This window comes from Numida meleagris, chromosome Z (genome assembly GCF_002078875.1).
Source record: "Numida meleagris isolate 19003 breed g44 Domestic line chromosome Z, NumMel1.0, whole genome shotgun sequence".
Taxonomy (NCBI): Eukaryota; Metazoa; Chordata; class Aves; order Galliformes; family Numididae; genus Numida; species Numida meleagris.
This window is the reverse complement of record NC_034438.1, coordinates 17,799,991-17,824,587: the sequence shown is the minus strand read 5'-3', so window position 1 is coordinate 17,824,587 and position 24,597 is coordinate 17,799,991.

The window sequence follows — 24,597 nt, the reverse complement described above, 5'->3', positions numbered from 1 at the left end:
GGCCAACTAGCTGCGCTCCAAAGCGAGGTAAGAATCTCCTACACTGTTTTGTTGCCATGGATCTGGTGTAAGAAATGTAATACCACCAGACCTCACACAGAGAGTTGTCTTGGGTAGCCATGATAGGTCACAAAATGCTCATGATTTCTTTCAGAAATAATATGGTGTTTTCCATGTCGCCTTGCAGATGACCTTTTGGGATCGGCAGAATGGACACCCCATGGGGACAGCAACACACCATCTACTAGGGTGCTCAGAAAAGGCGGTGAGGGCTGACTATCCACGAAGAACATCATAGCATCAATCACAGGACGAGTCCTTTAGCCAACAAAGGCCTTCAAGGCGAGATAATGCCTCATTAAATCAGACAATACAGCTAGGGGAGAGATGACAAATTTCTGGACATGCCTGTCCTCTTTCAGGTTATTTGGTCCAGACTATGCACCTGGAGTCAGAATCTCTCTCAAGGCCTGTACTGAAATGTCTTAGACCTTTCTGTCTTCCTAATGGATTGTTTACGTTTCTTCACAGAGCGCAACAAATGTCAATTGTACTGTCCTCACAGCATCCATAAGCTGTTTGAAGCCTGGAGGATTCAGCTGATTTAAGCATACTCCAGGGAATGCAAGCACCAAGAAGGCATCTCTGCCTGCACAGCATCAATTCTTTAGGACAGTTTCCTATCCTACCTTCACAAGATTTTCTGTCTTTTCAGAGAGATGCAGCTTATGGAATCATGGAAAGAAAATTTTTGCAGTCATTAGCAGACAGAAACAAAAATATAGGTGTACCTTTGTAACACTGTTGATTGGTTTGTTTGCTCTCAAAAAGGCAAAAAAGCCCTCTACTGAAACACATACTTCATGCAAACACAAAAGTTGCCCACTCTCGTGAGTTATGGGACCTCATCCAAAAATACAGATGCAGATATGTACAAACTGTGCGCATGCTCCTCCTTCTAACTGAGAATTGCTTCACTTTTAATTATGTATCATAATTTTTTCCTAAGGCACAACATATGCATGCAAAGGATCACCTCGCACATACTCTCTATCTCATCATAAGTGGAACTGGAACCCATACCTCAACATTTTGTACCCCTAAGTCTCCTACATTAGCATGAATACTGGTCATTGCAGGAAACCCTTATTTCTCATTGAGTCTCAGTTTACTACTCAGATTTGAAAAAAAAAAAAACAACAACAACAAAAAACACAGAAAGAGTGCTTCCCTCTGAAACAGGAGTGATCGATATGGTAAAGATAGCAAGACATCTGCACAGGTTTTTTCCTGTGAGTGAGATCATGTAAGTGATATTTCTCACTGACTACAGCATACATGTGCATCTACTCATGCCATTGTGTTACAGGAAGGTAAGGAAGCAATGCAGCAATCCACACGAAACTGCTGTAGCTCTCATCTGCACATACACTCAGATGGTATCCTCTCTGATTTACAGCCCAGCACATTCAGTTCTTATTACAAAAAGTTTAGAGGCACTCCACATTTTTAATTCCTCTGTAGTTATCCAATAGAACAAGAGTGTGTTGTCTTACCACGTCTCTCCCTGGTCCTCTGGGAAAAAAAATCTTGAAAATGGCAGAGTGGCAGAGTATCTGTTAAATGTAAGGTTACTGAGTAGGAGTATTTGTTTCCATGCCCATTATTCTGTTATCAGAAATTAAATACATTTGCCATCTGCTACCTCAGTGACCCACAGAGCATATCAGTAGAGCTCTGTCCATGTGGCATCACCTGTGATCACCCTGGAAGTCTTTTTCCAACACAGCAGGAGCCCCGATATAATTATTAGAATTTCCAGAACGCACACTGGGGACACAGTGATTAAAATGCTGCAGAATTAATTTCAGTCTGGAAATTATCCGTGACCTGAAAGCCTGTTATAGATTACCAATTCTAATGACTTTTTGCCTAATGACACATTAAAAGCAGTTTTCTGTCATTTTAAATTAATTGTTGAAACCAAGCAAACATCCAAAAATCTCACAGCATAGCCTCAATTTTGTAAACCAAACCAAAGTATGTGTTTAATTTAACTCACATAAGCAATTCTTTTAACTTCATAGATACAAAAAAGCCCAGGAAACCAACTGCATTTGTATGTGCTTGCAAAAAATCAGAGCCAAAACCTTCTCTCCTCACAAAGAAAAATATGTCCTTTCTTTCTGTTCCAGAGCACTTGTGGTGGAGACTAGGTTCATCTCTTTGTTGTGAGGCTGGGGTGGGGTAGCAGGAGTTGGGAAGGAATGTATGGAAAGAAGGAGAAAAAAAAATGGAGCAAACATTCCACAACAGTCTCCAATGAAAACCACCACAAGATATGCCAGCACTGCCAAATGGATCGGGTAAATACGAATTTCAACAGATTTCCTCAAAGATGTGGTCGTAGTTTGAAAAGCAACTCCATAAATGTGATTGTTTATGTTTGGGATTTATTGCATCTCAGCAGCTTAAGCCTAAATGTGCTCTGTTTAGTCACAAAACCACAATGCAAACAAAATCCCTTTCTTAAATAAAATGACTTCGTAGGGGCATTAGAATGATGCAAGAGACAAATTTACCATATCCTTCCTGAGAATTGTTCCTGAAGTTTTATTACTTTTCTTCCTTTCACATATGAGGTTAAGTACCTGCTATGCACAATTACAAGAATGACTAAGTATCAGCAAGGTGCAGTGGCATTTATGTAAGTTATATACAAGTAGTTATGTGGCGCTGGCATGAGACATTTGTGAAACCACACAAGTAAAGTGCATTGTAGTTAAGTAGCAATCAGTCATTATACATAGGGTGTTAGAAACTGTAAGTCTCCTCAGGACTTCTGGGATTAGGGCTGTAGCCCAGCAGATGAAAGTGTATAAACCAAAGTGTTATCTGAGACAGAATAAACCTTAGCAAGTTTCGAGAAGCAAATATTTACTTGTTGCATTTAAATATCAGATGCATCTTTCAGACCTGGGAGCCTTTATTCTGGGTTCTTACCACTAATTCAATATGTCAAAACAAGGTCTTCTTGAGCGAGCAAATATAAATATAGGTTTACAAAGTAAACCACCAACCTCACTATTGCTTTAGACCTTGTTAACATAGGGCAGTATTTTGGCATCCAGGGAAGTTATTTCATGAAATTACCCATTACGAGTTGAACTAGGCTGCACAAAATTACTGGCCTCTACTCAGTCGAAACTGGTTTAGCTACCAAATATTACAGAGAATCAGTAACAGCAAAATCAAAAGTCCTCAGATATCCCAGATTAGAGAGTTCTGCCCATCTAGCTCAGGCTTAGGCTGCAAGTGGTTTCACAGATCTCTTTGCCCTTTCCAGAAGTTATTTGTTAGAGAAGCAGCTGGGCCATATCCTTTAACATCCCTCTATCCAAGACAAGAGGCTCCCATGCAGCATTTTCCACCTAGACTTCGCATTTTCATTCTGTTTCTGACTTCTATAGAAAGGGCAGATATATAAATGGAAGGAGTCAGGAGTTGACAATTTTGGACAATTATGAACTTTTGTCCAGAGCTGCCTGACTAAATGGTGCTGTTAAACCAGCCCTTTCCCTACAAATGTTTTTGCTCAATCACCGTTTCTGATTCTCCTGGCTGAGGATATGTCCTCATGTCCTGTGTATTGCCCTCTATGGAAACTGCATTCAACATTAATAAGCTTTCCTGAGGCACACCTCACTACAACACCTGAGTACAAATATACATGGATGGATGTAGTCTACGCTGCCCCCTCCCACGCTCCCAGTGGAGAGTTGGTAACCCAGACCCTTCTGCCCAACCAGGTGAGCCCTTTTTTCTCATCACACTCAACATGACCTTGTCCCAGCTTCATCTTTCCCTTTAGCACCATTTTATAACCTCCACTTCACATCCCAAAGGTATTTTTATTTCCCAGCTCAGAGTAATCTGCATTCTCTGGTTTTGCTGTCCCCAGCCACTTGCATCACTTCCCACCAATGTCCCCTGTCTACAACCTACAGGCAAAACAATGCCCTTCAAAAATAAATAAATACATGAGCGTGCTTGAGGCAGGTTCCCAGCACCCATAATTTCAAGAGCATGCAGCTGATGCCTGCAAAGAAGCTATTAGGTTTTCTAACAGAAAGCAAAAAAAGCAGCCTTAGTAAATAATGGTACTTTTTCCTACAATGGCAAATTTCCTACAAGAAGCTGATTTCCCTTCCTAGAGGGCACTTTCCTGTGTTTTACCCCTTTACTGCCTCTTCCCATTCCTTTCATTCCTTCTGTCCCTAAAGACATTCAGAGGGTGGAGGAGAGGAGAGGAGGATGGATTTTATATCTAAATAAATTGAGATCTGATTTGCTAGCTGGAATTCTTTCTGTTCTGTACATTTATTTCAAAATGTCTAAATAAATGATAGCCATGGGAAAAGTTTTGTTTAGTTTTTGGGAATCTGAGAAAGAGGAGGATGGTCTTGAAGTGATGGTGGTGCTTTCCAGAAGCATGCATGGGGATTCCAACTCAAGACCTGCCCCATGGCACTCCAGAGGATGGGCAGCTCACCATGGTATAAGACCCCTGATGTCATGGTGGGCACTTTTTCAGAAACACAGTTGTCAGTGGTTCATTTTCACTTCTAAACCTGAGGACTCACAGCACAGTATTCTCCTTTATGGAGAATCAGTCTCCAGGAAATCAAGGTTCAGGTCTCATATCCAGAAAAGAGCCTGTTGCCAGCACCAGCCCCTGCACAGCCTCTACTATCTTGTTCCCTTCCCACCAAGCACAGCTCTGGGGTGAGTCTTGGGTGCTGGGAGGATTGTTTGGTGGCCAAAGAGGCTGAACCATTCACTGGCACACCAGAACAACAGAATGATCTAGGCAACTAAGGAGGAAGTGAAAGAAAATGAAAGGCTGGACAAAACTTAGCAAGCATGGAGGCTGTCCAATCCATTCCCCCGGCTGAAGGCATCTCATCTGCATCATCTTCTTCTTAACAAACAACAGTTACATTTTAAAAAATTGCCTTGTGCTGAACTCCCTATCACATGCTTTTCTCAATCAGCCTGTTTGCATGAATTACAAGGAGCTCTGACTGATTTAGAAGAAAAACAGAGTATACCAAAATAGTTAAATTGTCTTTGTTTTGTTTAATATTTCCGAACTACTTCATTGCATAATATTTAAAAGTCTGGGTTTGAATCTATTATCTCAAAAAGTCATAAAACAGACAAGCAATGAGCTTTGTCAGGATAACATATGCATTAAGACCATTTCACTTCCATCAGTCACACGATTTGCAAACAACACGCAATTTGTATGCACTCAGTGTGCTTCCTTCTGGCTCAATCACTTTCAGATCATGTTCGTAATTTATGAGATGTTGCATTTACGGGTCATACTAACGCAAATGTGCATGGAAGAGTCTCAGCTGCAGAGAGTCATAAAAAAAGAAAAAATTGCATGCAAGTAGATTGGTTCTGCTTGACAATCAGGATGACATTTTACAAGATACGGAAAGGAAACAGCTCACAGGCACTCTTCAGTTCTGTTTTCAGAAATTTAAAAAAACAAAATGAATACATCTTTTCCCCTATTTTATGAGCTGAATCAGCCCCATTGAGGCAGTCAGGAACATCTGAGCCAATTCAAGAACTCACAGAATCATAGAATTGTCTGAGCTGTAAGGGTCTTTCAAATGTCATCTCATCCAACTTTCCTGCAATGAATAAGGACACCTACAGCTAGATCAGATTGCTCAGTGTTGCAACCAGCCTCACCTTGAATATTTTCAATGATAGGGCACCCATCACTTCTCTGGGCAACTTGATCCAGTGTCTCAACACCCTTACTGGAAAAGCTACATCCTTATATCCAATCTGAATCTCCCCTCTTTTAGTTTGAAACCATTTCCCCTTGCCATACAACAACAAACCCTGCTAAAGACTCTGTTGCCCTCTTCTCAACAGTTTACGGGCAGGTTCGGCCCGGTTCCATGACTAATGGGGCAGAAGGACCCATGGACCCACGCCCTGGGAAAGGGAAAAGGGAGAAAAGGTAGGGAGATTGGCCTGAAAACAAAACAGGGGCAACGATCTGAGGAAAAACAAACTAATTTACTAAATAAGATATCAGAATGCAAAATAACACACTATAATAGAATATAATTAAAATTGAAGTTAATAAATCAAATAAAATAAGAGATAGTGTCCAAAAACCAAAAGACATTACTCTAATGCTGGTGGAGAGACAGCTAGGGAGAGAGACGCTGCTGGGATGAGCAGAAGGGGATCTGAGAGCAAACGTGGCATCTCGTAATATGTGAACAGTTTTATCTTTCCCTCTGAATGGAAAACGGTAACAGAACAGCGAGCAGTTCTGTCTCCTCTGGGAAATGTAGTTCTTCTTCTCTCCTGAGAACCAGGTACCCAGAACTACCCATGATCCACAGAACCGGAACATTAACTTTTTAACTCCCAGTGCACTACATGATGCTATGATGTGGAGTACCAATAACCAAAAATCATAAAACCATGACACCTCTTTCCAGTAGTTCCCCTTTAGATGCTGAAAGGTCATTCTCAGTTCTCCCCAGAGCCTTCTCTTCTCCAGGCTAAACAGCCCCAGCTCTCTCAGCCTGTCCTTGTACGGGAGGTGCGCCATTCCTTGGATCATTTTTATGGCCCTTCTCTGGATGCAATCCAACTCACGTACTGAGGACTCCACATCAGGACGCAGTACTCCAGGTGTGGCCCCATCAGCACAGAGTAGAGGGGCAGGATCACCTCCCTTGCTCTGCTGGCCACACTTCTTCTGATACAGCCCAGGATATGGTTGGCTTTCTGGGCTGCAAGAGCACATCGCTGGCTCATGTCCAGCTTTCCATTGACCAGTAGCCCCAAGTCCTTTTTGGCAGGTTTGTTCTCTATCCTTTCCTCCTCCAGTTTGTATTTATAGTGGGGCTTGCCACAACTCAGGTGCAAGACCTCACACTTGACTTTGCTGAAACTCATGATGTTCTCCTAGCCCCACTGCTTGAGCCCATCTAGGTCTCTCTGAATGGAATCTCATCCCTCAGGCGTGTCAATCACAGCACACAGCTCAATGTCATCCGCAAACCTGCTGAGGGTGCACTCAATCCTACTGTCAGTGTCATTGATGAAGATGTCAAAGTGCACAGATCCCAGTACTCACCCTAGAAGGACACCACTCATCACTGTTCTCCATCTGGACATTGAGCCATCGACCACCTCTCTCTGGGTACAGTCTTGCAACCAGTTCCTCATCCATTGAACAATCCACTCTTCAAATCCGTATCTTTCCAATTTGGAGAGGAGGATGTTATGGGGGGTCATAACAAAGGCCTTATTGAAATCCAGATGGATAATATCAGTAGCTCTTCATCCACTGATGTGATTACACCATCATAGAATGCCACTAGGTTGGTCCTGTATCAGCTCCTTCTCTTTCATATGCATACATACATAGATATGCAAGTGTATACATTCCAGGAGAATCCGTTCCGTGATTTTTCTGGCATAGAAAAATCTGACGTATCAGTAGTTCCCTGGGTTGTCCTTTCTACCTTTCTAAAAGATGAGTGCAACACTGCCTTTTTTTCAGTCACCAGGGACCTCACCTGACTGCTGTGACTTTTCAAATACCACTGAGAGTGATTTGGTGACTACATCTGTCAATTCCCTCAGGACTACGGGATGCATCTCTTCAGAGCCCACAGACTTATGGCTGTTCAGGTTTCTCAGGTGATTGGTCACAAACCTCATCTTCAGTTACACTGGGAGGGCCATTGCTCCCTGAGTTCCTGCCTTTCAACCAATCCACTTGAAGAGTATGTGAAGAGCAGTTGCCAGTGAAGACTGAGGCAAAAATGTTGTTGAGTACCTCAGAGTTCTCCTCGTCCATTTTCACTAGCCTGCCTGTATTGCTCACTAGGGCATTAGGCATCCTTAGACTTCCCTTTTCTGGTTGATGTACATGTAGAAACCTTTCTTGTTTTTTGTACATTTTGCCAAGTTCAGTTCCAGTTGGGCCTTGGCCTTCCTGACCCCATTCTTACCCACCCTACCAGAATACCTACACTCCCCCAGGGTACCTGTGCCTGCTTCCGCTACCTCTGCATTTTCTTCTTGCTCTCCAGTTTTACCAGTATGTCCCAGTTCAGCCATGCTTGTCTCTTGCCTTCCTTTCCTGAATTCCGACATATGGGGGTAGAGAGATGTTGTGCCCTAAGGAGAGCTTCCTTAAAGATCTGCCAGATCTGCTCTGCTCCCTCGTCCTTGAGGGCAGTTTCCCAGATGGTTTTGTTAACTAACTCCCTGAAGAACTGGAATTTGGCTTTCCTAAAATTTAGCATCCTGATTTTACTCTTAGTCTGTCCCATATTCCTTAGGAGTGTGAACTTCACCATTGTATGATCACATCCCAGGCAGCCTCCAATTGTGATGTCACCAATCAGTTCACTTGCATTGGTGAGCAACAGGTCTGGTAATGCACCTATTGCACCCACCTTGCTGGGGCAGATGGAGTACCGCAGAGCCGACAGGCATCCACCTGGAAGTAGAACCCTTCCTGAACTTCGGTAACCTAATAAATGGGCTCTGCCAGTCCTGTGAAACTGAAATTTGCATCTTAACTCTGGATTAAGATGTGAAGATGGCTAATGAATATATGAAAGATAAGGAGTTTTCTTCTTCCTATTGTCCCGGCTGGTCAAGGATGCCATTTTCTATTTTATGGTAATACAAAGCCTAGTGTAAAACAACAGGAATTTCAATGGCACTAACTAGAATTAGATGTGCACCACAGGACCTGTCTTCAGAATCTTTACGTAAGAATACTCAAACCACTGCAGAAGAAACAGGATCATTTTGCAACTGCAATTGAATTGATCTTTGTAGTTGCATAGAGAGAAATTCTCTTTCCCTAGATCTTACTGCCATAGAAATTAGGACTCACTGATCATTATTTGAGACAGATCCCATGACATGGCATTAAACTATTCAAATCCTAAGCATTAAAATTATTATTTTATTGGCATAATTATAAGTCACTTAATGAGCACTTTTGGAACATTATTCTCTCTCTTAGGAGTCTGCAGCACATAGATGTTCAGATGAACATGCAAACTTTGAAAACTGTGATGTGTACAAAAGCCCTAGTTTGAGTGTTTGAGAATTTCTGTAGACAGTAAAAAAGCCTCAGTATAGATCATATTTTATAAAGATCACAATGCTGTTCCTAAAAAAAAAAATGTTCCTACATAAAAAAATTAAAGGAAAAAAATAATCCAAGACCACAAAAACAGAGCTTCCCCCCACAAATAATTGTAACCAAGGAGAAAAGAGAACTTGGAAGCTTTCTGTGGAGCTTTGCTCATTTGTATACATCTGGTAGAGAAAACATCCATGTCTCTGCTTCTGCTTCTGCTTCCACGTTTTCTGTCTCCTGAGCAAACATACACATCATCAGGCAGGAGGGAGAAGGACTCATCAGCACGTGTAGCTGGCTCACACGAGCAGACCTAATGCTGTACTCCAAACCAGGATCACTTCAGATTCCTGCGTTCAGTTGTTTCCATCCTGTTTAACTCTATGCTTCAGTTGTAAATTAGAGTAAATATCTCTGTAGCCGTTTTTTGGATTTTTTTTTCAAAGAGGGAAGTCAGGAAACAAACTTCACCATACTAAAGCACTCTCCTCAGGATTTTAACTTCGGGTAGCATGCTCACTGGGAAGCAAAGGAGAATGGTTGGAACACTATGGGAATAGAGCCCTGCTCAGAAACCCCTTTTAGACAACTGGGAGCAGCTTTGCTAATGCTGCCTCAGATATCCTAACCCTTCCTTTGCTCCAGAGGAAAGAGCAAACTGGGAATGAAAGGCACAGAATCCCAGGAGTTACTACAGCTGAAACTGAGAAATCCGTTTTTACACACAACAGCGTATCATTGCACCTTTTTAGTCTTCATTCTCTAAAGCAACTTCATCCATGATCTTCACTGCTCATTATTCTCCCTATTTGCCATCACACTGTACTAAAGTTTTGCTACATATTGGAGCTAGCTTTCATACCAAACAAACTATTTTAACAACCTCAGACCCTGAAATAGTGGCAGGATGACTGGACCATAAAGCCAGTGCCTTTTTCTAAAGTCCTAATATCAAGTACAAGCACAATAGAATCCAAAATCATTATAAAGTCAGCTCAGCACAGGAAAAAAAAAAAAGTTATCAAGGCTCCAAGACTCATTAGATCTACCTGTAAGAATAATTTCATAATCAGATGAGATCCACCTAAGAACCCTGCATCTCCCAGCAGCTGGGAGCAGAAGCACAGGTGCAAGAAGAATGGAACCATAGTGGTATTTCCATAGGACATTACCTCACCTTCCTAAATTCTATACATACAGAGGCAAAGTTTGTGTATTCTACCTAATTCCACCAATTTGCCTAAGACCATCCTGATCCATTCTGGCTCAGCTGCAGCTCACTTTGATTCAAGCCATCATCAAGTTTTCCGCTTGCTTCCATTTGCTATCACAATCACAGGAGACAAGAGGACAAAGCTGGCTCCCTGGTTTCATGTTCTTTGAACCTTTAGGAGTTATTTTGGCATCTTCCTTCTGTTCTTTCATGTGGGAAAGAAACCTGGCAGGAGAAGAGACAATCACTCTCACTTTGCTGTGAGATTTGGTTGGGTTCCATGTCTCCAGGTGAAACCTGAACTGAAGGAATAGTCCCAGTTCACACACTGTGCACTTCAGACATCACTGCTAACTTTCATCCTAACTACTCTCAAAATAAGACTATTCAGACCTGGCAGATGAAGATAAAAACTCCTCTGGGTTTAGTTTGCTCTTGGAGTAAAGGGTTGGCCACAGCTGTGACCCTGGATTCCTGCATTGCTACAAACTGCTGCTGTCACTTAATTTAACATCACTGCAGTTCAGATGAGCACATGTTGGTAAACAAAGCTGCGATGGAAGTGTAGCATCCTGTTTACATTTCACTGCAGGATGATTCATTTATGGCTCTTCAGCAGGGCAGAGGCTGTAATCATGCAAAAGGTCAGCAGTTTCTTCTAGGGCTTTTGCATTTAGCCAGATAGTGTTTAAGTTAAAAAAATCCAATGTTGATATAATCCTGCAGAGCGCGGTCTTCATCTTTCCTGGAAATCAAGAGTTTGACGTAGATGGAACTTTAATTTAAGGTATGGAAAACACTTGACTTTCTTTTGAAACCTGGTGATTGTCTTTAAACACAACAAACGTAATCCTTATGCAAAACTTGTGATGAATGCCAGGACTGCGTCATCTCTCACAAGTCTCCAGAAGACACAGCTCTGCCAGGCCTGCAATGTGAAGGAAAAAGAAATAATGGAGAGCTTTAGTGATCTCTGTTAAAAGAGACTGGGGGAGGCTCTGTCACTGTTTGGGTAAATAACTGCAGATGAGAAAAGTAATCTAAATTATTTTCCCTCCTATCACAAAGCAGCAGTCCTGCAAGATCTGGCAGTTAATTTCCACATTAAGATAGCAACCACAACATCAAGCACGGTAGGAGCAAACCTCTTTCTGATGAGCTACAAGTTATTCATGCTTAATGTTTGCCTGAAATATCATCTTCCACCCCCAACACTGAGCTTTACCTTTCATATGCACTATTTACAGCCTCTTGCATTGTGGTTCCACCATGAGTGATGTCCCAGGTAACAGCACACAGGAAGCACGTGTCCCCTGTTCCCATTGGAGCACATTATATGAAATTCATGCATGTACTCCCAGATAAACTATCAGTTTAGAAGCTGACACCAACTCTTAAATATAGCAAACCTTCCCAAGGAGTACACTCTTCAAAACCTAAGCATAGTTTGTGTATACCAGAATACACACGAGGAACAACCTTTCCCAGCTGTTGGAACTGCTGATTTTACAGTGCTGCATGATTTATGTAACAATAAAATAAACATGCCCTTTGAAAAGGTTAGAGTTGCTTACTGCTTTCCAAATACTTCCTCATATATATACTTCCAACCCAAAGATATCCTTAAATCAGCAACTACTTCACAAGCCCTCAAGGAACTGGATGTAATTACTACAGTACCAGGCCCTGATTAAGGACTTCCTTTTTAAAAAGGGCTAATTAATTTGTGTGCACTTCTGATTGACTGTGATGGAAAGGAGCTGTCAGAGTTACACAGGGCATAGTTTCCTCTATGCAGTGCTCATGGCATCAGACACAGATCCATAAGAAGAACTGCCCATCTGAAGAGCTGCCACCTGTTCATTTTCCATCTTTTTTAGGGCATGATCTTAACTGCTAAAAGCTCAGATCCCTCCTTTTCTCACAGGCCAAATTAATGCTAACTAGTACATGTAGTTCTATCCAAATTTTATAGATATTCACAGAAAACCCAAGTGATTAGGAAACTCTAACCTGTTTTCAGACAATGCATGATAGGAGAAGGTGGCCAGCCTGGATAGGGAAATACCTCACTGTCTGTTATCCACTCCATTCAACAATGACATGAAATAGAGATATTTTATAGCAATATTAAAAGTAGCATTGTCCAACCATGAATACTACATGAAGGAAAAAATGTGAAAATATGTCAATTTTATGAGCCTACATATAATAAGTAAAAAGATTTAATCACAGTTTTACCTGCACGCTAACAAAAAGGAAGTTCATAAGCTTTTGAAGCCAGGAGCATGCAACTGAATCATCACAGGGCAGTGGGCCAGGATGAAGCTAAAAATCAGAAGGAAGCTACCTAAAACTACAGTTCTGCTTGAACCGGAGGGCACCAGAACAGGACCAACAGGAATAACAAATACCTCACTGTTCAGAGGTCAGTTTACCTGGCAACATTTGCCCACTGTCACAACAACAAACCCGTCGTGGGATGGAGCACTGCTAGCAGAGAAGCCCATACACCAGCAGAAGAGCCTTTGTCTCCACCTCTGCCATCAGCTCCATCTGAGGTCAGCTGGGCTGCAGATTCCAATATATGTCTACAATGTCTTTGCAAGGCGATATTGCATCCTGGGGCTGACTTGATTTCAGTGGAGCAATCTATGAAAAATGGGGAGAAAAGCAGTTGTCTGAGGATGCCAGGAAGGCTCGGCTTCTTCATGCTCTGGCACAGCAGAAAGCAGCAAAATCGTGCTTGTCAACTATGTTGTTATTTTACTCTTCCTTTGGTTTTTGTAACATCCAGTATTTTAGGTCAGACATTGGTGCTTTCAACAAGTAGCATATCTTGCATACAAAATCCTTCATGTTCTAAAATCCAGGGAGAAAAGACCTGAAGAAATGTGTGCAAGCTCTTTGAAGACACCAATTCTACCTCATACACTGTTTTAAGAGTATTTAATATCACCAGGTTTTAAGGTACTGCCACCTCTCAAATGCACAGATTAAACATACAATGTGAGCTTTGTACCTGCTGACAATTACAGCCATCCAAACTTCTTCCCAAACTGTGGTAATTTTGTTTTATTTGTTTTACTTTGGGGTTGAGTTTTGTTTTGTTTTTAGAAATCCTTTTTTGTCTTAGCAAAACCATCCCCGAATTCACTGCCAAACTTTGAAGAACCTCCAGGAATCTAAACATTCATCTTTCATCCATCATCACAAAGGTGCCACCTCCATAGCTGGTACCACCCTTCTGGACAGGGGCATGCAGTTCTGTCAGAAAACCATTTCTCCTCCACCCTCCCTCCCTCAGCATTAGTTCTCCCACTGCCAACAGCAGAATACTATAGGTTATCTAAACACTGGAGAGCAGTTTCTTCTGCAAAAGGACCGCTTTTGAGGTGGACAAACACCAGGCATTCAGCCTCTAAAATCCTTTCCTACGAAAAGGTTTTCCTTTCCATCCATTCCAACAGAGAAAGAATTGTTCCTCTGCTTTCCTCTCCATTTCACTTTGTTTGCTTTCTTTGCTTTGTTCCACATCCTGGCAATAAAAACAGAGGATGAACAGCAGTGAAGATGCACAGTTTGCTGCTATCTGTGGTAATCCAGCACCTAGCAAGCACCAAAGGCTCAGCAGAAGCAAGCCAGTATTAGGGCCAAGCCCTCTCATGGCTGCTGTTCTGGCAGAGCAACAGATAAAGTGGACACTCCACAGCTGTAAGGAGAGCTTTTTAGACTTCTGTGTGCACTAATAAATGGGACACTTCAGCCAATCTGCTGCAGTGAAGTCAGCAGAGATTTAAGACTTCTGGCAAGGGTTTGGCTCCATTCCTCTCTTCTCTTTGTGGCTAACCCCCAGCACCTGCATGCACAGATGCATACAATTTTACACTTTCCCTGCTGCAGCAACAAGAGAGAAAATTTTTGAGCACCCACACAGGTTGGTAGCTTTGACAATCACCTACCTCCAGCAGGGACGTGGCTCTGCAGAGCAGAGTCCAGTACAGGATGGGATGCACTCTGATGTCATACTCACCATACTACAGTGCAGCACGATGATGCAAAGCCCACAGGCCCATGCACAGCCCCATCACAGCCACTCAAACTGGCTGCCCTCACACCATGATGGCACACAGCCAAGCTCTGTGTGCTGGGCCTCACCACAGAAAGAGCCCCTGGGGCACGGACCTGAATGTGACCTCTGTGCCAGGAGCCCACTGCCTCAGCAGGCAACAGTCATTGTGGCAGGTTTGAACCCCCTGCCCATCCCTGAAGATCCCCCTCTTCAGAGATATTCAAAAGCCACCTGGACACGATCCTTGGCAGCCTGCTCTGGGAGTCTTGGCTTGAGCTCAGCTTTCACCAGGTGACAGCCACAGGTCCCTGCCAACCTCAACCATTCTGTGACTCTGTGAAATCTGGGCCATTTCCATTCCTACTGATGACAAGTGTATAACTTCAGTTCAGCTATGCTATAAAATTCAGGAAAATCAAAATGTGACTGACTGTACCTAGTGTTCATGTTGAGGGAAGTAGAACCAGAATACAGCTACAGATTTAAAGCTCATAAAATGCAAATCGGCATACTTAGATGAATACTGCCAGCTGGTGTCAGGTCCAAGAAAATCTTGACTTTGTATATAGATATGGTTCTGGTAATAAAATATCTCTGTTCCTACTGAGCTCTTGAGGAGTGGGAAAGAAAAATGTTTTAATCAAGCTGTCTCTGCATGGCTGAAAATCAAATCTGGTGCACAGGATCTGCGCAGCTTATAGAACCTGAGAGAAGCAGGAAGAAAAGGGAAAACTGCTCAAATTAATATGGACACAAAAATGCTCGAAGTCAGTAGGAAGTGAAGTAGCTTATTTTCATAGCTCAATAAAAAGGGAACAAAAAGAAGCCGTAATATCTGCAGGTAATGAGTTACAGCAACACAAGTTAAATTATTATGGCCTCAAGTTGCGCCAGGGGAGATTTAGGCTGGACATTAGGAAATTCTACTGGAATGGGCTGCCCAGGGAGGTGGTTGAGTCACCGTCCCTGGAGGTGTTCAAGAAACATTTAGATATACTGTTGAAAGACATGGTTTAGTGGAGTTATTGGTGGTAGGTGGATGGTTGGACTGGACGGTCTTGTAGATCTTTTCCAACCTAGCTAATTCTTTGATTCTATAATTTGTTTTTCCCTCTGTCTCCTTTTTAATGTGACCAGCAGTGATGCTAAATAACAGGAAAGCATATTTGCATTCCATTTAGAAAAGACGCCACGCACAAAAGCCAAGAGCTGATTGCTGCTTTTGTTTCACAAAGGTAAACCCATGCCCATTGTAACATCTATGAAATCAACAAATAAACAGGATAGGTTCATTGGACTGTGTTCGCTTTAACCCCAGAATATATTGATCTGTATGTACAAATGCTGTGAGAAGAGGTTTCTGTCTCTACATTACACATTGTGGGTTTTAGACATATTGTAAATAAACTGTGGAAAGACTGTCTCTGATTTTCCTGGTTAGTGAGCCAATTCACTGCTCAAACACAAATATAAGTTTCATGCTTCAGGAAAAAAAAAAAAACAAACATATTTTCTTGGGATAAATCCTAAAAGGCAGATCCATTTGTCACGCACTCAGAGTGTACACATGGCAGCGGCAGCTCCCTGCAGCAGCCTTGTGCCCTGCGATGCTTCCCAAGCTGGAAGAGAACATGGCAGAGGGACAGACCATCCTTCTTACCTTGTGAGTGATGGTTTGACATCTTCAGGAAATTATAGGTGACCTGATATCTTGGGAAAGGTGGCCATCACTACACACATCTACTAAAAAGATGTTTGTAGAGAGATCAGAAGGTGTCGTCTATGGGCTACTGAACGGGTGGCATGTGGAGGAGGGAGCACCATTACTCCTCATCTGCTCTTCCAGGTTCTCACTCCGATATTTGCAGTCCATGCACAACAGACTCAGAAAATAACTAGTGAGCTCTGAGCCTCCACCAGAGCGTTTATATTTTGCTTCAGCAAGAGATAGTTTTAATCAGCAGCAAGCATACGTGGCTTTGACTTGTTACAACTCTTTTGAGGCACTCCAAGTTGGAGGGAGACATTCAGCTTACACATGGCAGCATGTCCTGCAGGTGGGTGCCTTCCACGGGGCCTGAGGCCCCACCAGCTGCAGCGACCTATGTAACTTCCCATACCTGGGTCTGAGTGCCACAGTGATGGTTATAAAAATCTGACAAATGTGCCCTTTATCAGTGAAACATAGACAGGAAAAGGAGAATCATATTGCATAGATATGCTTGAATACACATAGAGATGCACACAGGTATATGTTGGCTTTAAAGAGTTTTCTGTGGGGTTAAAAATCAGCAGCACTAGTGTGTACTTGGAAGCCTGTCTAAACAGATTTCCATCTCCAGCAGAGGGTTATAAAAGGCTGAACGAGAAAAAAAGCTCAAGCCTTCAGCAGAAGGTACATTTCCTACTTCAAAACTCTCACCTGCAGAATACGCTGCATCCTACACAGCCCGCAATTATAACATGGTTGTTCAGTACTCCCGTGCTTCTCCCTGCTCTATTGTCCAGTTCCTCCAGAAAGCAGAGAATGGCAAGTACACATAGCAGAAGCACCTTCACACCCACTACTGCCCTAGCAGCTTGACCCTTCATATTTTGTATTCTGCTTTTACCTGTAATGTGAGACATGCTACAAGACATTCTTTCCTAGACAAAACAAACAATTTGGGCATCTCTTACAGTCTATGAAAGTAATATTCTGGGAGTGGTGTTCTGTGACTTCCTTCAAGCACCACTGCACGGTGATTCCACCTGGCTGCATCAGCACAACTGATGCATCACCTACCGAGCACAGTCCTCCTCAGGTAGCATCACTGTAACCACTAATGTGCAGAAGTTGTTGCAAAAGTTGCAATCTGTTCTAACTCTGGCATAATCAGGAGAAATCCTTAGGTTTGAAATACTGCACGATATCACTGCTGACACAAAGGGATTACAGAAAGGTTCGAGCTCTTCTCACAGGCAGAAGGGAGCACTTGAAGAAGCAGTTATAGATGAAGGCAGAGCACTTCTTTTAAAAGACTGTTTGCTGGTGAGTTGGTTTTTGTTTGGTTGGTTTTTAGAGGAGTGAAAGTTTATTTTCTGATTTAAGTGGTGTATTTTAGATGAGCAAAATGAAGGTTTTGCTTCAGAGGTGTAGCAAAAATTCACCTTTAACTCACATTAGAGGTGGGCAGATGGGGAAGTAACCCTTTCCCTACAGTAGTAACAAGAAAAGTGTGGAAGAGAGATCTTCTAAAAATCCACTGAAAAAGAGAACTCTCCAGTCAGCTGCAAGTTGCAGACATTCACCATCTCAGGTCAGCTCCAATTAGACAATTTCTATCTGCAAATGCAGAGATAAGAGCACATATCCACTACTTCTTTGCTGTCCTCTAGTGTCAGCTTCCCATGCTGAACAGTCAGAATAAACCTTTCAGTTCTGTATTTTATTTTTCTAATGAAGAAGTGACTGCCCTGTTGTGAACTCAGACACCAAGGCCTCACTGAGTGTAGGATGTGTTTGGATCAGAAAGCATCAGCCTTTCGCAAACCGAAGTGCAAAGTTTGGAAACAACATCATCACAGCACTTGAATGCAACCAGCAGTTATTTAACAGATGTACTGAAGGAAAAATCACATCCGGATGGAGAACACAGCTGATTTTGCCTCCAGCTTTTCTTTAAACAAATGTTCACGTATGCACAGAGCTTGCGCAGTTAACAATATAACAGAAACCTCTTGCCCTCCTTGATTTACAGTACACCCATGCACGTGGACTGCTCTGCTTAACAACATCTCTAGCTGTAATTTTAGCAAAGTAGAGTATCTCCTTAAACAGCACGATTATCTCTGCACAGTAAGTGCAAAAAATAAAGCAATAAAATAAAATAAACCGCCACAGAACGTTTATTTACACTAGTGCAGGAAAACAACAGGAAGCAGAACGCCGGCAGCGCGGTGAGAGCCACCCGCGGGCCTCCAGCGCCCTCTGCTGGCTGCCGAGCGCACGGCCACGGCCGGCCGCTGCGTCCTGTCCGGGACACCAGCCGCGGTGGGGGGCGAGTGCGCGCTCGGGGGCTGCACGGGGCACCCTGGGGGGCTGAAAGCTTCCGGAAGAAATTTCAGCCGCTGCAAGATTGTTCTTACCAGGCTCAGCAGTGCTACTGCGCAGGTTAGATGTTGCCAGTTCGGGGCCAGAAGCTTCACAGGCTTAAGACGCAGGGAAGAATTGCTTTTACAGGGGTAGAGAGCTGGAAGCGGAGAGTGTTAACACAGCTGGAAGCGGAGAGTGTTAACACACAGTATGGACGGGGAGCCAGGCAGAGGTCGGAGCAGCCCGACTCCCCAGGGCTCCTTGTTTTGCTTCGTTTCATTCTGGGACTTTTGCGGGAGGTTGTCAGAAGACAGCGAGGTAAATTTGCTGACCTCTGGAGACAGTATGGAGGAAAGCATAAGGGTGCCCTTTGGGAACAGACTATGCGAGTGATGCAAGCTGGCATCACTGGCCAAAGGCAGGTGTCGCCCTCTTGAATCCGAGTGAGAAGTGACACACTGGATGGGAATGCTGACGTTACAGGGGGCTTTGAAGCTTATGTAAAATAAAGAAGGAGCCAGAGACAATCAAACACAGGAGAAGAACCTGTGCAGTTTCAGAGATTAAGGACGAGGTAATAGGAAAAGGGAGTGAAAAGTGAAAGGACTAGAAGATTTTAAAAAAAAGAAAATAAGAACTAGACTATTGGTTGCTAAGTTTGATCCCTTGGCTAAGCAATACCACTTCTACACCACATGAAGCCACACACTTCTTTCCATCACTCTGGTATTTCACATCCTCGATGCTAATTGCTATGGGGGTTTGGGTGACAAAACACTCAGCAGCGTCATCTTCTTGGGGATCAGATACACCAAAACCAAGCAACAACATCTTTCCTCTTTTCTCTGACCACACCGGGCTCTTTTCTCCAGAATTCCCTCAAAGCAGACTTCCATCTGTTCACAGAAGTAGGGTTCAGAAGGTGCCCCCAGAAGACCACTGTGCAGTAGTATACGAAAAAGCACCTGGAAGGGGACAGTCACCAGCTCAGTCCTGGCCTGGCCGTGGTCAGATCAGTGCAAGGACTCTGCCAAAGTAAAGGCTTAAGCCTAAGTAAGCCAAAAACACAATGACTAGTCTTTCCCTGAGTAATTAAGCACTCTTGCATAGAAAAAGATCACCAGAAGCATAACCATTGACTCCGCATAAGTTAATATGTGATGTTGACTGCAAGTCACAGTGTCACTGCTGCTGTACACCGCTAACATGAGCAAACATTATCGAGTATCCTTTCTGTGTCCACTCCCCCTCCGCAGACTGCATGCCCTGCACATCCCACAGAGCAAGGACTCTCTCTGCTCACCACATCACCCATCCCTGAGCAACAGCCCTTTCCCACCTCTTGCTAAAGGCAAGGACACTCGGTCCCTTCCCACCCTGCAGCTCTGACGGTGTCACAGCCATTTCAAAAGGTAATCACAAAGATTTCATCTTTGCTGTGGCTTTCTACTTTCTGGGTAACAAAATCAAGACAGAAGTAAATGATTCATGAAGTCAAATGTCCTGGCCTGGTGAATCTTAACGCAGTTGTTTCACACGGCAGAAAAGTTTTATCATTTTTTCTTAAACAATTAACACTGAAGCAGTTCCAGGACTAGGCTCCTCTCCTGAGCTCTGGGCACACTGCCGTCCACACCCTCCCATCCACAAACATCCATGAGCCTCTGCCCACCAGCAAAATGCTCAGCAAGAGGACAACAGTTATTTCACTATTTTCCCTGCCTGCTCCTGCATTCACTCTGCCAGGGCTCAGACACCACTGGAGCTCTCAGACACAAAGGCACCGTGTGGCTCTTGCACCAACTGGCTGTACCACAGAACCCTCAGCCAGGCCTGGGCCTGCACACCACTGCTCTCCATCAGCCCTCCTCCTGGCAGCTTTCTCCACCAGACAAATTTCTTCCCCTGAAGCCATTCTGCGCATGCTTACAGCCGCTATGTCTCCTGCAGTTATGTCACCAGGACCCGCCCTGCTCTCAGCTCTCCCCTTGGAGGCTGCCTAGCCATCAAGCAGCTCAGGCCCACTGGGAGGTGACTGCACCCGCACTCAGCAGAGGCAATGAGGGGAGTGAAGGGGTGGACAGCTGAACAGTGGGCTCTTCCTCTGCCAAGTCCCACCAGCCAGGCCTCTTTACAGTCCCCTTCACTCTTCTTCTTAGTAATTCTTTAGAAACTGTTTTCCACTCTATTATAGCTTCTGCTCCACCCTTGCTCCTTGAGGCCAGTGCTGGATGTAGCCTTTCACAAAGTGTCTGGAGGAAGCAGAGGGTGTCCTGGGGGCTGAGGCTGCCTTGGTCTACATCCTGCTGTTTGGGATTGTGAGGGGCAATTTCTGGACCTGTTCTTTTGCTGTTGACTCATTGCTTCTGCACCACAGAATCTGCCGAAAATTCATCTGTGAGACCACACACCTCTAGGAAGCCTGTTAGGGTATTATCCTATTTGCAGCCAAACATGAAAAAAATGCTGAATAAAAATGCAGATTTAACCTACACTGCAGCTGCCTAGTTTTGCCCAACATGTGAGTTAAGCCAGGCTGTGCATATTTCTTTTTATTTCACACTGGGATTTGCCGTTCCACCCTTCCTGCCCTTTTCTAGCAACAATTTCCCGTTTAGAGGAGGGCACTTTTACACCCCTGGTTTACCTGGAAGATGCCTTCATCCTCACTCCTAAAATGCCTTAGTGATCCTACAGAAAACTCCAGCTCTGTTTTCTAATCTATTTTTCAGTCTTAATTTTTCCCCTTGTAATACAGGTTGCCTCGGAAGTCATGCCACCTATTTAATACCATGGAAACTACAACAGATACAAAGACCATTAGAACACTATTTGACAGAGCATGTTCTCTGGTACAAAATACTCTTTTTCAGCACAGACACCACCATTAGCTATGAAGTTTTGCCAGCCACAAGCCAGAGCCTGCATGCCACACTCACAAAAATCCGCTCCAACAGAGGTGACCCACAGTCACTGTCACCACTGTTGAAACGCACCACCCACGACCTCGCTGTGCTCACATCCACTGCTTGAGCTCTATCAACTTCAGCAAGTGCCAATGAACATCAGTGGGTGCCATTTTTTCCTCATGAGGGAATTCTACGACACACCTGTGCCTCATCCACTCTTCCATGTCAGATGCATTTTGTCCGAGCCCCTCTGCTGCCGTCTGTCACACGGCAACAAAATGTAGCAGGATATTGGCAGGAAGGTTCAAACTCTACTGCCACACCACCAACATCCACTCTGACATTGTGGGCCAGCATCAAAAAATATGAGGTATTGGAGCAGTCCTTGCACAATAGGAAACTATTATAACATGAGGACCACCCCTATTAAGCAGTAAGAGAAGGTTACTTAAGGAAAACTAAGGTCAAGCCCCTGCAGAGTAAGAAATACAGAAGGCCTAGAAACACAAGCCTGTGCAACTTCCAAGCCATTGCAAGCATATGTTAGTGGTTAGACATAGTGTCATGAACACATACTATCCACCTGAAAGGACCTGCCTTACTCAGCACTTTATTTTTACTTACACACATCACCCTATCTGAGCACAAAATGCAAAACAACTCTCCTCCTTGCAAGCATGCCTCTGGCACTTTTCACCAACATCTATTTATCTTCATATGCTTGAGGTTAGTCTGCAGTATTATACATAGTTCTTAATAAGTAATCAAGAGTAATACTACAGGATTCAGAAACACTCATTTTAATCAATACCACTGCCTTTTTTTTTTTTTCTTTTTTTTAAATACACTGTTTATAAAACAACTTGCTCAAGGAAGTTTTCATAGCTCCGGATTACAGCTGTGAACACAGAGTCATTCTGGAATTGTCACATAATCAACACTGAGCTGATCTGAGCATCTTTCTGAGCCAGTCCGCCTCTTTCAGAGGCAAGGACAGGTCCACATCCTAGGGAGAATTTAAGCATACAGTACCTTTAATACAAAAACTACTTTAAGCCTCCTACAGGTTCATTTGTCTTGTTAGAAGGAGTAGTTGTGTCAAATGTACATAGGTAATTTTAAGACTGGTATGTGCTGATCAGGAAACAGGTGTGCTCTTAATATGAAGCAAAAAATATGCTTATTTAAAAAAAAAGAAAAAATTAGAACCCCATCAAGAGTCTACTTGAGGCACCCAAGATTTTGACTTTTTTTTTTTTTTTTTTTTTACAACACAACTGCATAATTTGAGATTATCACAATATTGCAGGATTAGCAATGCAAGGAGAAACACACTATACTGGCCCCAGAAAAAAAGACTTTCCCGCAGCTGCAAAGTCTGGATGAAAACTGTTGCAGTCCTCTTTCTCCCCCACAAGACTAGCTTGTGCCTGCTCCCTTTTGCCATTGCCACAGGCATTTCTTTTCTCTCCTTTGCCACTGAGTTCCCTCCAGTTGCTTTCAGCCTGCCTGCTGGGCTTTGCCACCCCACAGATGCATTCCCAGCAGCCCAGTCAGACAGAGAGAACTGGTTCCTCAGAGCTGAGTATCATGCAGTTAAGTGAGTGGAAACAAATCTATCTGTACCATGGAAGCATCAGGTCACCATAACCACAGCCAAGTATCACCCATTCTGCATGCAACAATGGCTTCATTTTCTCAGCAGTTTCATCAGACAAAACACTTCTCAGGAAATTATACTAATTTACAGCTTAACTGGAGAATAAGCGTATTTCCAAGTTACATCTTCAGAATAATTAATCCATTATCTTCACCTAAGCAAATGTCACTCTTCTGTACAAATATTATTTGTAGATGCCCACTTTGGAAGGGAACAAGTGAAAAAAAGCAGAGACTCAGGAGGACTCATTAAAGTATCTGTGTGTTTTACCTTCACACTCAAGCTTCTTTTTGAAATAGATTTCCAATGTAGACAGAAGCATTTCCCAACTTTTGATAACCGTTTCCGCATAAACAGCAGCTAGATTCAGTACACTGATTACAGTACATGTCAGTTCTTACAGACCAGCTCATTTCAAACATTATCAACTTAAATGGCATCTCTTGTTACCTAAAACAAGTCTAGTGAGTGAAGCAGTGGCCCTTCAGTCTGGATGTAATTAAATTTCTGTATATCCTGGACAGTAAAGAACGTGATAAGCATCACAAGGGACACAAATAACATGAACAGGTAAAAATGGCAATGGTAGAAAATAAATTATCACTAACCTTCCTACAGTGTCCTCTTCTATTACATTCAAATCGCATGTGTGCATGTGCATTTCTGCATGCATAGGTCATGTCACTCAAAGCTAGATCATTTTTCATACGTAAGGAAAAGGCTACAATCTACACGTCTCCAATAGTTTCCCCCAATGCAGAATCCTAAATGCAGACTCTGAAGAACAAGAGAGGTAAGATGGGAGATGGATATGCCTGCAGACATTTCTCAGGAAAAAAAAATTAAAACACCCTCCTGCTCAAACTCTGAGTGAATTTACAAAGGCATCACATTTTCTCTGGGAAATTTCAAGGAGCTATACTACATAACTTTAGCTAGAGAAGCAACACAGATCCCTTCACACAAATGGGTCCCTCAGCCTTTCCTCATATGGGAGATGCTTCATGTCATCAGCAAACTTGCTTAGGGTGCACTCTGTCCCTTCATCCAGGTCATTGATGTAGACGTTAATCACTATGTTAAATGTAGGAGCTCAGGCTCAGAAAGGATACTCCAAAACTTGTGAAAGATGGTTCCATTTCAGCAGTCTTGCAATAGGAAGCAATGCAAGATGGAAGATGCAAAGATTAAGACAACATAAATCTCCCAGGTACTAAGTTGTCACACAGAAGTAAGAACAGAAAGGAAGCCACTGCATCAAAGATTCTATACTAGAAAAAGCAGGATCAAAGCTGCACGTCATTTCTTTCTATTGGCTACACGGAGTAGCAGATCAGAAGAAAACTTGTATCACTTTCCTTAAACCCAGCAGACGCACACTAAAGCAATAATCATGGATATGGGCTGGCTTCAGAGCAAGTGGTCAGGGGCTGTCTTTTCGTACTAATGCA